Genomic DNA, 14215 nt, shown 5'->3' on the forward strand with positions numbered 1-14215 from the left:
GTTATCCTGAGGCTGTTCCTGCTGCTGTGGGATTTCCTGTGGCTGTTCCTGCTGCTGTGGGATTTCCTCTGGCTGTTCCTGCTGCTGTGGGATTTCCTTTGGCTGTTCCTGCTACTGTGGGGTTTCCAGTGGCTGTTCTTGCTGCTGTGAGGTTTCCAGTGGCTGTTACTGCTGCTGTGGGATTTCCGAGGCTGTTACCACTACTGTGGGGTTTCCTGTGGCTGTTTCTGCTGCTGTTTTCCTGAGGCTGTTCCTGCAGTTGTGGGAGTTCCAGCAGCTGCTGTTGTGGGATTTCCTGTGGCTGTTCCTACTTCTATTTTCCTGAGGCTGTTCCTGCTGCTGTGGGATTTCCCATGGCTGCTGTTGTGGGATTTCCTGTGGCTGGTCCTGCAGTTGTGAGAGTTCCAGCAGCTGCTGTTGTGGGATTTCCTGTTGCTGTTCCTTCTGCTCTGGCATTTTCTGTGGCTGTTCTTGCTGCTGTGGGAGTTCCTGTGGCTGTTCCCGCTGCTGTGGGATTTCCTGTGGCTGTTCTCAATTCTGTCGGATTTCCAGTGGCTGTTTCTGCTGCTGTTTTCCTCAGGCTGTTCCTGCTGCTGTGGGATTTCCTGTGGCTGCTGTTGTGGGATTTCCTGTGGCTGGTCCTGCTGCTGTGGGATTTCCTGTGGCTGTTTCTGCTGCTTTGGGATTTCCTGTGGCTGTTTCTGCTGCTGTTTTCCTGAGGCTCTTCCTGCTGTTGTGGGATTTCCTGTGGCTCTTCCTGCTGCTGTGGCACTCCCTGTGACTTTTCCTGCTGCTGTGGGATTTCCTTTGGCTCTTCCTGCTACTGTGGGGTATCCAGTGGCTATTCTTGCTGCTTGGAGGTTTCCAGTAGCTGATCCTGCTGCTGTGGGATTTCCGAGGCTGTTATCACTACTGTGGGATTCCTGTGGCTGCTTCTGCTGCTGTTTTCCTGAGGCTGTTCCTGCAGTTGTGAGAGTTCCAGCAGCTGCTGTTGTGGGAAGTCCTGTGTCTATTCCTGCTGCTACTGCATTCCAGTGGCTGTTCCTACTGTTGTGGGATTTTCTGCGGCTGTTCCTGCTGCTTTGGGGTTTCCTGTGGCTGTTGCTGCTACTGTGGGGTTTGCAGATGCTGTTCCCGCTGCTGTGGGGTTTCCAGTGGCTGTTCCTGCTGCTGTGGATTTCCGAGGCTGTTACCTCTACTGTGGGGTTTCCTGTGGCTGTTTCTGCTGCTGTTTTCCAGAGGCTGTTCCTGCAGTTGTGGGAGTTCCAGCAACTGCTGTTGTGGGATTTCCTGTGGCTGTTGCTGCTGCTGTGGGATTTTCTGTGGCTGTTCTTGCTGCTGTGGGACTTCCTGTGGCTGTTCCTGCTGCTGTGGGATTTCCTGTGGCTGCTGTTGTGGGATTTCCTGTGGCTGTTCCTGCAGCTGTGGGATTTCCTGTGGCTGTTCCTGCTGCTGTAGGATTTCCTGTGGCTGTTCCTGCTGCTGTGGGACTCCTTGTGGCTGTTCCTGCTGCTGTGGGATTTCCTGTGGCTGTTCCTGCTACTCTGGGGTTTCCAGTGGCTGTTCTTGCTGCTGTGAGGTTTCCAGTGGCTGTTCCTGCTGCTGTGGGATTTCCGAGGTTGTTACCACTACTGTGGGGTTTCCTGTGGCTGTTTCTGCTGCTGTTTTCCTGAGGCTGTTCCTGCTGCTATGGGATTTCCAGTGGCTGTTTCTGCTGCAGTTTTCCTGAGGCTGTTCCTGCTGCTGTGGTATTTCCTGTGGCTGCTGTTGTGGGATTTCCTGTGGCTGTTCCTGCTGCTGTGGGATTTCCTGTGGCTGTTCATGCTACTCTGGGGTCTCCAGTGGCTGTTCTTGCTGCTGTGAGGATTCCAGTGGCTGTTCCTGCTGCTGTGGGATTTCTGAGGTTGTTACCAATACTGTGGGATTTCCTGTGGCTGTTTCTGCTGCTGTTTTCCTGAGGCTGTTCCTGCAGTTGTGGGAGTTCCAGCAGCTGCTGTTGTGGGATTTCCTGTGGCTGTTCATGCTGCTGTGGGACTTCCTGTGGCTGTTCCTGCTGCTGTGGGGCATCCTGTGGCTGTTCCCGCTGCTGTGGGATTACCTGTGGCTGTTCCCAATTCTGCTGCTGTTTTCCTGACGCTGTTCCGGCTGCTATGGGATTTCCTGCCCCTGTTTCTGCTGCAGTTTTCCTGAGGCTGTTCCTGCTGCTGTGGGATTTCCTGTGGCTGCTGTTGTGGTATTTCCTGTGGCTGTTCCTGCTGCTGTGGGATTTCCTGTGGCTGTTCCTGCTACTCTGGGGTTTCCAGTGGCTGTTCTTGCTGCTGTGAGGTTTCCAGTGGCTGTTCCTGCTGCTGTGGGATTTCCTGTGGCTGTTCCTGCTGCTGTGGGATTTCCTGTGGCTGTTCCTGCTACTCTACGGTTTCCAGTGGCTGTTCTTGCTGCTGTGAGGTTTCCAGTGGCTGTTCCTGCTGCTGTGGGATTTCCGAGGTTGTTACCACTACTGTGGGGTTTCCTGTGGCTGTTTCTGCTGCTGTTTTCCTGAGGCTGTTCCTGCTGCTATGGGATTTCCAGTGGCTGTTTCTGCTGCAGTTTTCCTGAGGCTGTTCCTGCTGCTGTGGTATTTCCTGTGGCTGCTGTTGTGGGATTTCCTGTGGCTGTTCCTGCTGCTGTGGGATTTCCTGTGGCTGTTCCTGCTGCTGTGGGATTTCCTGTGGCTGTTCCTGCTGCTGTGGGATTTCCTGTGGCTGTTCATGCTACTCTGGGGTCTCCAGTGGCTGTTCTTGCTGCTGTGAGGATTCCAGTGGCTGTTCCTGCTGCTGTGGGATTTCTGAGGTTGTTACCAATACTGTGGGATTTCCTGTGGCTGTTTCTGCTGCTGTTTTCCTGAGGCTGTTCCTGCAGTTGTGGGAGTTCCAGCAGCTGCTGTTGTGGGATTTCCTGTGGCTGTTCCTGATGCTGTGGGATTTTCTGTGGCTGTTCTTGCTGCTGTCGGACTTCCTGTGGCTGTTCCCGCTGCTGTGGGATTTCCTGTGGCTGTTCCAAATTCTGTGGGATTTCCTGTGGCTGTTTCTGCTGCTGTTTTCCTGCGATGTTCCTGCTGTTGTGGGATTTCCTGTGGCTGCTGTTGTGGGATTTCCTATGGCTGTTCCTGCTGCTGTGGGATTTCCTGTGGCTGTTCCTGCTGCTGTGGGATTTCCTGTGGCTGTTTCTGCTGCTGTGGGATTTCCTGTGGCATTTCTGCTGCTGTTTTCCTGGGGCTGTTCCTGCTGTTGTGGGATTTCCTGTGGTCTTCCTGCTGCTGTGGCACTCCCTTTGACTGTTCCTGCTGTTGTGGGATTTCCTTTGGCTCTTCCTGCTGCTGTGGGACTCCTTGTGGCTGTTCCTGCTGCTGTGGGATTTCCTGTGGCTGTTCCTGCTACTCTGGGGTTTCCAGTGGCTGTTCTTGCTGCTGTGAGGTTTCCAGTGGCTGTTCCTGCTGCTGTGGGATTTCCGAGGTTGTTACCACTACTGTGGGGTTTCCTGTGGCTGTTTCTGCTGCTGTTTTCCTGAGGCTGTTCCTGCTGCTATGGGATTTCCAGTGGCTGTTTCTGCTGCAGTTTTCCTGAGGCTGTTCCTGCTGCTGTGGTATTTCCTGTGGCTGCTGTTGTGGGATTTCCTGTGGCTGTTCCTGCTGCTGTGGGATTTCCTGTGGCTGTTCATGCTACTCTGGGGTCTCCAGTGGCTGTTCTTGCTGCTGTGAGGATTCCAGTGGCTGTTCCTGCTGCTGTGGGATTTCTGAGGTTGTTACCAATACTGTGGGATTTCCTGTGGCTGTTTCTGCTGCTGTTTTCCTGAGGCTGTTCCTGCAGTTGTGGGAGTTCCAGCAGCTGCTGTTGTGGGATTTCCTGTGGCTGTTCATGCTGCTGTGGGACTTCCTGTGGCTGTTCCTGCTGCTGTGGGGCATCCTGTGGCTGTTCCCGCTGCTGTGGGATTACCTGTGGCTGTTCCCAATTCTGCTGCTGTTTTCCTGACGCTGTTCCGGCTGCTATGGGATTTCCTGCCCCTGTTTCTGCTGCAGTTTTCCTGAGGCTGTTCCTGCTGCTGTGGGATTTCCTGTGGCTGCTGTTGTGGTATTTCCTGTGGCTGTTCCTGCTGCTGTGGGATTTCCTGTGGCTGTTCCTGCTACTCTGGGGTTTCCAGTGGCTGTTCTTGCTGCTGTGAGGTTTCCAGTGGCTGTTCCTGCTGCTGTGGGATTTCCTGTGGCTGTTCCTGCTGCTGTGGGATTTCCTGTGGCTGTTCCTGCTACTCTACGGTTTCCAGTGGCTGTTCTTGCTGCTGTGAGGTTTCCAGTGGCTGTTCCTGCTGCTGTGGGATTTCCGAGGTTGTTACCACTACTGTGGGGTTTCCTGTGGCTGTTTCTGCTGCTGTTTTCCTGAGGCTGTTCCTGCTGCTATGGGATTTCCAGTGGCTGTTTCTGCTGCAGTTTTCCTGAGGCTGTTCCTGCTGCTGTGGTATTTCCTGTGGCTGCTGTTGTGGGATTTCCTGTGGCTGTTCCTGCTGCTGTGGGATTTCCTGTGGCTGTTCCTGCTGCTGTGGGATTTCCTGTGGCTGTTCCTGCTGCTGTGGGATTTCCTGTGGCTGTTCATGCTACTCTGGGGTCTCCAGTGGCTGTACTTGCTGCTGTGAGGATTCCAGTGGCTGTTCCTGCTGCTGTGGGATTTCTGAGGTTGTTACCAATACTGTGGGATTTCCTGTGGCTGTTTCTGCTGCTGTTTTCCTGAGGCTGTTCCTGCAGTTGTGGGAGTTCCAGCAGCTGCTGTTGTGGGATTTCCTGTGGCTGTTCCTGATGCTGTGGGATTTTCTGTGGCTGTTCTTGCTGCTGTCGGACTTCCTGTGGCTGTTCCCGCTGCTGTGGGATTTCCTGTGGCTGTTCCAAATTCTGTGGGATTTCCTGTGGCTGTTTCTGCTGCTGTTTTCCTGCGATGTTCCTGCTGTTGTGGGATTTCCTGTGGCTGCTGTTGTGGGATTTCCTATGGCTGTTCCTGCTGCTGTGGGATTTCCTGTGGCTGTTCCTGCTGCTGTGGGATTTCCTGTGGCTGTTTCTGCTGCTGTGGGATTTCCTGTGGCATTTCTGCTGCTGTTTTCCTGGGGCTGTTCCTGCTGTTGTGGGATTTCCTGTGGTCTTCCTGCTGCTGTGGCACTCCCTTTGACTGTTCCTGCTGTTGTGGGATTTCCTTTGGCTCTTCCTGCTGCTGTGGGACTCCTTGTGGCTGTTCCTGCTGCTGTGGGATTTCCTGTGGCTGTTCCTGCTACTGTGGGTTTCCCATTGGCTGTTCTTGCTGCTGTGAGGTTTCCAGTGGCTGATCCTGCTGCTGTGGGATTTTCGAGGCTGTTACCACTACTGTGGGTTTTCCTGTGGCTGTTTCTACTGCTGTTTTCCTGAGGCTGTTCCTGCAGTTGTGGAAGTTACAGCAGCTGCTGTTGTGGGATTTCCTGTGGCTGTTCCTGCTGCTGTGGGATTTTCTGTGGCTGTTCTTGCTGCTGTGGGACTTCCTGTGGCTGTTCCTGCTGCTGTGGGATTTCCTTTGGCTGCTGTTGTGTGACTTCCTGTGGCTGTTCCTGCTGCTGTGGGACTTCCGGTGGCTGTTCCCGCTGCTGTGGGACTTCCTGTGGCTGTTCCCGCTGCTGTGGCATTTCCTGTGGCTGTTCCCAATTCTGCTGCTGTTTCCCTGAGGCTTTATCCTGCTGCTATGGGGTTTCTAGTGGCTGTTTCTGCTGCTGTTTTCCTGAGGCTGTTCCTGCTGCTGTGGGATTTCCTGTGGCTGCTGTTGTGGGATTTCCTGTGGCTGTACCTGCTGCTGTGGGATATCCTGTTGCTGTTCCTGCTGCTGTGGTATTTACTGTGGCTGTTCCTGCTACTGTGGGGTTTCCAGTGGCTGTTCTTGATGCTGTGAGGTTTCCAGTGGCTGTTCCTGCTGCTGTGGGATTTCCTGTGGCTGCTGCTGTGGGATTTCCTGTGGCTGTTCCTGCAGCTGTGGGATTTCCTGTGGCTGTTCCTTCTGCTGTGGGATTTCCTGTGGCCGTTCCTGCTACTCTGGGGTTTCCAGTGGCTGTTCTTGCTGCTGTGAGGTTTCCAGTGGCTGTTTCTGCAGCTGTGGGGTTTCCAGTCGCAGTTCCCGCTGCTGTAGGATTTCCTTTGGCTGTTCCTGCTGCTGTGGGATTTCCAATGGCTGTTTCTGCTGCTGTTTTCCAAAGCCTGTTCATGCTGTTGTGGTATTTTCTGTGACTGCTGTTGTGGAATTTCCTGTGGCTGTTCCTGCTGCTGTGGGATTTCCGGTGGCTGTTCCTGCTGCTGCTATATTCCTGTGTCTACTCCTGCTGCTACTGCATTCCAGTGGCTGTTCCTACTGTTGTGGGTTTTCCTGTGGCTGTTCCTGCTGCTTTGGGGTTTCCTGTGGCTGTTCCTGCTACTGTGGGGTTTGCAGTGGCTGTTCCTGCTGCTGTGGGGTTTCCAGTAGCTGTTCCTGCTTCTGTGGGATTTCTGATCCTGTTACCACTACTGTGGGATTTCCTGTGGCTGTTACTGCTGCTGTTTTCCTGAGGCTGTTCCTGGAGTTGTGGGAGTTCCAGCAGCTGCTGTTGTGGGATTTCCTGTGGCTGTTCTTGCTGCTGTGGGACTTCCTGTGGCTGTTCCCGCTGCTGTGGGATTTCCTGTGGCTGTTCTCAATTCTGTGGGATTTCCTGTGGCTGTTTCTGCTGCTGTTTTCCTGCGATGTTCCTGCTGCTGTGGGATTTCCTGTGGCTGCTGTTGTGGGATTTCCTGTGGCTGTTTCTGCTGCTGTTTTCCTGGGGCTGTTCCTGCTGTTGTGGGATTTCCTGTGGTCTTCCTGCTGCTGTGGGACTCCTTGTGGCTGTTCCTGCTGCTGTGGGATTTCCTGTGGCTGTTCCTGCTACTGTGGGTTTCCCAGTGGCTGTTCTTGCTGCTGTGAGGTTTCCAGTGGCTGATCCTGCTGCTGTGGGATTTTCGAGGCTGTTACCACTACTGTGGGTTTTCCTGTGGCTGTTTCTGCTGCTGTTTTCCTGAGGCTGTTCCTGCAGTTGTGGAAGTTACAGCAGCTGCTGTTGTGGGATTTCCTGTGGCTGTTCCTGCTGCTGTGGGATTTTCTGTGGCTGTTCATGCTGCTGTGGGACTTCCTGTGGCTGTTCCTGCTGCTGTGGGATTTCCTTTGGCTGCTGTTGTGGGACTTCCTGTGGCTGTTCCCGCTGCTGTGGTATTTACAGTGGCTGTTCCCAATTCTGCTGCTGTTTTCCTGAGGCTATTCCTGCTGCTGTGGAATTTCCTGTGGCTGCTGTTGTGGGATTTCCTGTGGCTGTACCTGCTGCTGTGGGATTTTCTGTTGCTGTTCCTGCTGCTGTGGGATTTCCTGAGGCTGTCCCTGCTACTGTGGGGTTTATAGTGGCTGTTCTTGATGCTGTGAGGTATCCTGTGGCTGTTCCTGCAGCTGTGGGATTTCCTGTGGCTGTTCCTTCTGCTGTGGGATTTCCTGTGGCCGTTCCTGCTACTGTGGGGTTTCCAGTGGCTGTTCCTGCTGCTGTGAGGTTTCCAGTGGCTGTTTCTGCTGCTGTGGGATTTCCTGTGGCTGCTGTAGTGGGATTTGCTGTGTCTGTTCCTGCAGCTGTGGGATTTCCTGATGCTGTTCCCAATTCTGCTGCTGTTTTCCTGACGCTGTTCCTGCTGCTACGGGATTTCCAGTGGCTGTTTCTGCTGCAGTTTTCCTGAGGCTGTTCCTGCTGCTGTGGGATTTCCTGTGGCTGTTTCTGCTGCTGTGGGATTTCCTGTGGCATTTCTGCTGCTGTTTTCCTGGGGCTGTTCCTGCTGTTGTGGGATTTCCTGTGGTCTTCCTGCTGCTGTGGCACTCCCTTTGACTGTTCCTGCTGTTGTGGGATTTCCTTTGGCTCTTCCTGCTGCTGTGGGACTCCTTGTGGCTGTTCCTGCTGCTGTGGGATTTCCTGTGGCTGTTCCTGCTACTGTGGGTTTCCCATTGGCTGTTCTTGCTGCTGTGAGGTTTCCAGTGGCTGATCCTGCTGCTGTGGGATTTTCGAGGCTGTTACCACTACTGTGGGTTTTCCTGTGGCTGTTTCTACTGCTGTTTTCCTGAGGCTGTTCCTGCAGTTGTGGAAGTTACAGCAGCTGCTGTTGTGGGATTTCCTGTGGCTGTTCCTGCTGCTGTGGGATTTTCTGTGGCTGTTCTTGCTGCTGTGGGACTTCCTGTGGCTGTTCCTGCTGCTGTGGGATTTCCTTTGGCTGCTGTTGTGTGACTTCCTGTGGCTGTTCCTGCTGCTGTGGGACTTCCGGTGGCTGTTCCCGCTGCTGTGGGACTTCCTGTGGCTGTTCCCGCTGCTGTGGCATTTCCTGTGGCTGTTCCCAATTCTGCTGCTGTTTCCCTGAGGCTTTATCCTGCTGCTATGGGGTTTCTAGTGGCTGTTTCTGCTGCTGTTTTCCTGAGGCTGTTCCTGCTGCTGTGGGATTTCCTGTGGCTGCTGTTGTGGGATTTCCTGTGGCTGTACCTGCTGCTGTGGGATATCCTGTTGCTGTTCCTGCTGCTGTGGTATTTACTGTGGCTGTTCCTGCTACTGTGGGGTTTCCAGTGGCTGTTCTTGATGCTGTGAGGTTTCCAGTGGCTGTTCCTGCTGCTGTGGGATTTCCTGTGGCTGCTGCTGTGGGATTTCCTGTGGCTGTTCCTGCAGCTGTGGGATTTCCTGTGGCTGTTCCTTCTGCTGTGGGATTTCCTGTGGCCGTTCCTGCTACTCTGGGGTTTCCAGTGGCTGTTCTTGCTGCTGTGAGGTTTCCAGTGGCTGTTTCTGCAGCTGTGGGGTTTCCAGTCGCAGTTCCCGCTGCTGTAGGATTTCCTTTGGCTGTTCCTGCTGCTGTGGGATTTCCAATGGCTGTTTCTGCTGCTGTTTTCCAAAGCCTGTTCATGCTGTTGTGGTATTTTCTGTGACTGCTGTTGTGGAATTTCCTGTGGCTGTTCCTGCTGCTGTGGGATTTCCGGTGGCTGTTCCTGCTGCTGCTATATTCCTGTGTCTACTCCTGCTGCTACTGCATTCCAGTGGCTGTTCCTACTGTTGTGGGTTTTCCTGTGGCTGTTCCTGCTGCTTTGGGGTTTCCTGTGGCTGTTCCTGCTACTGTGGGGTTTGCAGTGGCTGTTCCTGCTGCTGTGGGGTTTCCAGTAGCTGTTCCTGCTTCTGTGGGATTTCTGATCCTGTTACCACTACTGTGGGATTTCCTGTGGCTGTTACTGCTGCTGTTTTCCTGAGGCTGTTCCTGGAGTTGTGGGAGTTCCAGCAGCTGCTGTTGTGGGATTTCCTGTGGCTGTTCTTGCTGCTGTGGGACTTCCTGTGGCTGTTCCCGCTGCTGTGGGATTTCCTGTGGCTGTTCTCAATTCTGTGGGATTTCCTGTGGCTGTTTCTGCTGCTGTTTTCCTGCGATGTTCCTGCTGCTGTGGGATTTCCTGTGGCTGCTGTTGTGGGATTTCCTGTGGCTGTTTCTGCTGCTGTTTTCCTGGGGCTGTTCCTGCTGTTGTGGGATTTCCTGTGGTCTTCCTGCTGCTGTGGGACTCCTTGTGGCTGTTCCTGCTGCTGTGGGATTTCCTGTGGCTGTTCCTGCTACTGTGGGTTTCCCAGTGGCTGTTCTTGCTGCTGTGAGGTTTCCAGTGGCTGATCCTGCTGCTGTGGGATTTTCGAGGCTGTTACCACTACTGTGGGTTTTCCTGTGGCTGTTTCTGCTGCTGTTTTCCTGAGGCTGTTCCTGCAGTTGTGGAAGTTACAGCAGCTGCTGTTGTGGGATTTCCTGTGGCTGTTCCTGCTGCTGTGGGATTTTCTGTGGCTGTTCATGCTGCTGTGGGACTTCCTGTGGCTGTTCCTGCTGCTGTGGGATTTCCTTTGGCTGCTGTTGTGGGACTTCCTGTGGCTGTTCCCGCTGCTGTGGTATTTACAGTGGCTGTTCCCAATTCTGCTGCTGTTTTCCTGAGGCTATTCCTGCTGCTGTGGAATTTCCTGTGGCTGCTGTTGTGGGATTTCCTGTGGCTGTACCTGCTGCTGTGGGATTTTCTGTTGCTGTTCCTGCTGCTGTGGGATTTCCTGAGGCTGTCCCTGCTACTGTGGGGTTTATAGTGGCTGTTCTTGATGCTGTGAGGTATCCTGTGGCTGTTCCTGCAGCTGTGGGATTTCCTGTGGCTGTTCCTTCTGCTGTGGGATTTCCTGTGGCCGTTCCTGCTACTGTGGGGTTTCCAGTGGCTGTTCCTGCTGCTGTGAGGTTTCCAGTGGCTGTTTCTGCTGCTGTGGGATTTCCTGTGGCTGCTGTAGTGGGATTTGCTGTGTCTGTTCCTGCAGCTGTGGGATTTCCTGATGCTGTTCCCAATTCTGCTGCTGTTTTCCTGACGCTGTTCCTGCTGCTACGGGATTTCCAGTGGCTGTTTCTGCTGCAGTTTTCCTGAGGCTGTTCCTGCTGCTGTGGGATTTCCTGTGGCTGCTGTTGTGGGATTTCCTGTGGCTGTTCCTGCTGCTGTGGGAATTCCTGTTGCTGTTCCTGCTGCTGTGGGATTTCCTGTGGCTGTTCCTGCTACTGTGGGGTTTCCAGTTAGCTGCTGTGAGTTTTCCAGTGGCTGTTCCTGCTGCTGTGGAATTTCCAAGGCTGTTACCACTACTGTGGGGTTTCCTGTGGCTGTTTCTGCTGCTGTTTTCCTGAGGCTGTTTCTGCAGTTGTGGGAGTTCCAGCAGCTGCTGTTGTGGGATTACCTGTGGCTGTTGCTGCTGCTGTGGGATTTTCTGTGGCTGTTCTTGCTGCTGTGGGACTACCTGTGGCTGTACTCACTGCTGTGGGATTTCCAGTGGCTGTTCTCAATTCTGTGGGATTTCTAGTGGCTGTTTCTGGTGCTGTTTTCCTGAGGCTGTTCCTGCTGCTGTGGGATTTCCTGTGGCTGCTGTTGTGGGACTTCCTGTGGCTGTTCCTGCTGCTGTGGGATTTCCTGTGGCTGTTCCTGCTGCTGTGGGATTTCCTGTGGCTGTTTCTGCTGCTGTGGGATTTCCTGCGGCTGTTCCTGCTGCTGTGGGATTTCCGAGGCTGTTACCACTACTGTGGGGTTTCCTGTGGCTGTTTCTGCTGCTGTTTTCCTGAGGCTGTTCCTGCAGTTGTGGGAGTTCCAGCAGCTGCTGTTGTGGGATTTCCTGTGGCTGTTCCTACTTCTATTTTCCTGAGGCTGTTCCTGCTGCTGTGGGATTTCCCATGGCTGCTGTTGTGGGATTTCCTGTGGCTGGTCCTGCAGTTGTGAGAGTTCCAGCAGCTGCTGTTGTGGGATTTCCTGTTGCTGTTCCTTCTGCTCTGGCATTTTCTGTGGCTGTTCTTGCTGCTGTGGGAGTTCCTGTGGCTGTTCCCGCTGCTGTGGGATTTCCTGTGGCTGTTCTCAATTCTGTCGGATTTCCAGTGGCTGTTTCTGCTGCTGTTTTCCTCAGGCTGTTCCTGCTGCTGTGGGATTTCCTGTGGCTGCTGTTGTGGGATTTCCTGTGGCTGGTCCTGCTGCTGTGGGATTTCCTGTGGCTGTTTCTGCTGCTTTGGGATTTCCTGTGACTGTTTCTGCTGCTGTTTTCCTGAGGCTCTTCCTGCTGTTGTGGGATTTCCTGTGGCTCTTCCTGCTGCTGTGGCACTCCCTGTGACTTTTCCTGCTGCTGTGGGATTTCCTTTGGCTCTTCCTGCTACTGTGGGGTATCCAGTGGCTATTCTTGCTGCTTGGAGGTTTCCAGTAGCTGATCCTGCTGCTGTGGGATTTCCGAGGCTGTTATCACTACTGTGGGATTCCTGTGGCTGCTTCTGCTGCTGTTTTCCTGAGGCTGTTCCTGCAGTTGTGAGAGTTCCAGCAGCTGCTGTTGTGGGAAGTCCTGTGTCTATTCCTGCTGCTACTGCATTCCAGTGGCTGTTCCTACTGTTGTGGGATTTTCTGCGGCTGTTCCTGCTGCTTTGGGGTTTCCTGTGGCTGTTGCTGCTACTGTGGGGTTTGCAGATGCTGTTCCCGCTGCTGTGGGGTTTCCAGTGGCTGTTCCTGCTGCTGTGGATTTCCGAGGCTGTTACCTCTACTGTGGGGTTTCCTGTGGCTGTTTCTGCTGCTGTTTTCCAGAGGCTGTTCCTGCAGTTGTGGGAGTTCCAGCAACTGCTGTTGTGGGATTTCCTGTGGCTGTTGCTGCTGGTGTGGGATTTTCTGTGGCTGTTCTTGCTGCTGTGGGACTTCCTGTGGCTGTTCCTGCTGCTGTGGGATTTCCTGTGGCTGCTGTTGTGGGATTTCCTGTGGCTGTTCCTGCAGCTGTGGGATTTCCTGAGGCTCTTCCTGCTGCTGTGGGATTTCCTATGGCTCTTTCTGCAGCTGTGGTGTTTCCAGTGGCTGTTCCTGCTGCTGTAGGATTTCCTGTGGCTGTTCCTGCTGCTGTGGGACTCCTTGTGGCTGTTCCTGCTGCTGTGGGATTTCCTGTGGCTGTTCCTGCTACTCTGGGGTTTCCAGTGGCTGTTCTTGCTGCTGTGAGGTTTCCAGTGGCTGTTCCTGCTGCTGTGGGATTTCCGAGGTTGTTACCACTACTGTGGGGTTTCCTGTGGCTGTTTCTGCTGCTGTTTTCCTGAGGCTGTTCCTGCTGCTATGGGATTTCCAGTGGCTGTTTCTGCTGCAGTTTTCCTGAGGCTGTTCCTGCTGCTGTGGTATTTCCTGTGGCTGCTGTTGTGGGATTTCCTGTGGCTGTTCCTGCTGCTGTGGGATTTCCTGTGGCTGTTCATGCTACTCTGGGGTCTCCAGTGGCTGTTCTTGCTGCTGTGAGGATTCCAGTGGCTGTTCCTGCTGCTGTGGGATTTCTGAGGTTGTTACCAATACTGTGGGATTTCCTGTGGCTGTTTCTGCTGCTGTTTTCCTGAGGCTGTTCCTGCAGTTGTGGGAGTTCCAGCAGCTGCTGTTGTGGGATTTCCTGTGGCTGTTCATGCTGCTGTGGGACTTCCTGTGGCTGTTCCTGCTGCTGTGGGGCATCCTGTGGCTGTTCCCGCTGCTGTGGGATTACCTGTGGCTGTTCCCAATTCTGCTGCTGTTTTCCTGACGCTGTTCCGGCTGCTATGGGATTTCCTGCCCCTGTTTCTGCTGCAGTTTTCCTGAGGCTGTTCCTGCTGCTGTGGGATTTCCTGTGGCTGCTGTTGTGGTATTTCCTGTGGCTGTTCCTGCTGCTGTGGGATTTCCTGTGGCTGTTCCTGCTACTCTGGGGTTTCCAGTGGCTGTTCTTGCTGCTGTGAGGTTTCCAGTGGCTGTTCCTGCTGCTGTGGGATTTCCTGTGGCTGTTCCTGCTGCTGTGGGATTTCCTGTGGCTGTTCCTGCTACTCTACGGTTTCCAGTGGCTGTTCTTGCTGCTGTGAGGTTTCCAGTGGCTGTTCCTGCTGCTGTGGGATTTCCGAGGTTGTTACCACTACTGTGGGGTTTCCTGTGGCTGTTTCTGCTGCTGTTTTCCTGAGGCTGTTCCTGCTGCTATGGGATTTCCAGTGGCTGTTTCTGCTGCAGTTTTCCTGAGGCTGTTCCTGCTGCTGTGGTATTTCCTGTGGCTGCTGTTGTGGGATTTCCTGTGGCTGTTCCTGCTGCTGTGGGATTTCCTGTGGCTGTTCCTGCTGCTGTGGGATTTCCTGTGGCTGTTCCTGCTGCTGTGGGATTTCCTGTGGCTGTTCATGCTACTCTGGGGTCTCCAGTGGCTGTTCTTGCTGCTGTGAGGATTCCAGTGGCTGTTCCTGCTGCTGTGGGATTTCTGAGGTTGTTACCAATACTGTGGGATTTCCTGTGGCTGTTTCTGCTGCTGTTTTCCTGAGGCTGTTCCTGCAGTTGTGGGAGTTCCAGCAGCTGCTGTTGTGGGATTTCCTGTGGCTGTTCCTGATGCTGTGGGATTTTCTGTGGCTGTTCTTGCTGCTGTCGGACTTCCTGTGGCTGTTCCCGCTGCTGTGGGATTTCCTGTGGCTGTTCCAAATTCTGTGGGATTTCCTGTGGCTGTTTCTGCTGCTGTTTTCCTGCGATGTTCCTGCTGTTGTGGGATTTCCTGTGGCTGCTGTTGTGGGATTTCCTATGGCTGTTCCTGCTGCTGTGGGATTTCCTGTGGCTGTTCCTGCTGCTGTGGGATTTCCTGTGGCTGTTTCTGCTGCTGTGGGATTTCCTGTGGCATTTCTGCTGCTGTTTTC

This window comes from Cetorhinus maximus, chromosome 10 (assembly GCF_964194155.1).
Source record: "Cetorhinus maximus chromosome 10, sCetMax3.hap1.1, whole genome shotgun sequence".
Lineage (NCBI taxonomy): Eukaryota > Metazoa > Chordata > Chondrichthyes > Lamniformes > Cetorhinidae > Cetorhinus > Cetorhinus maximus.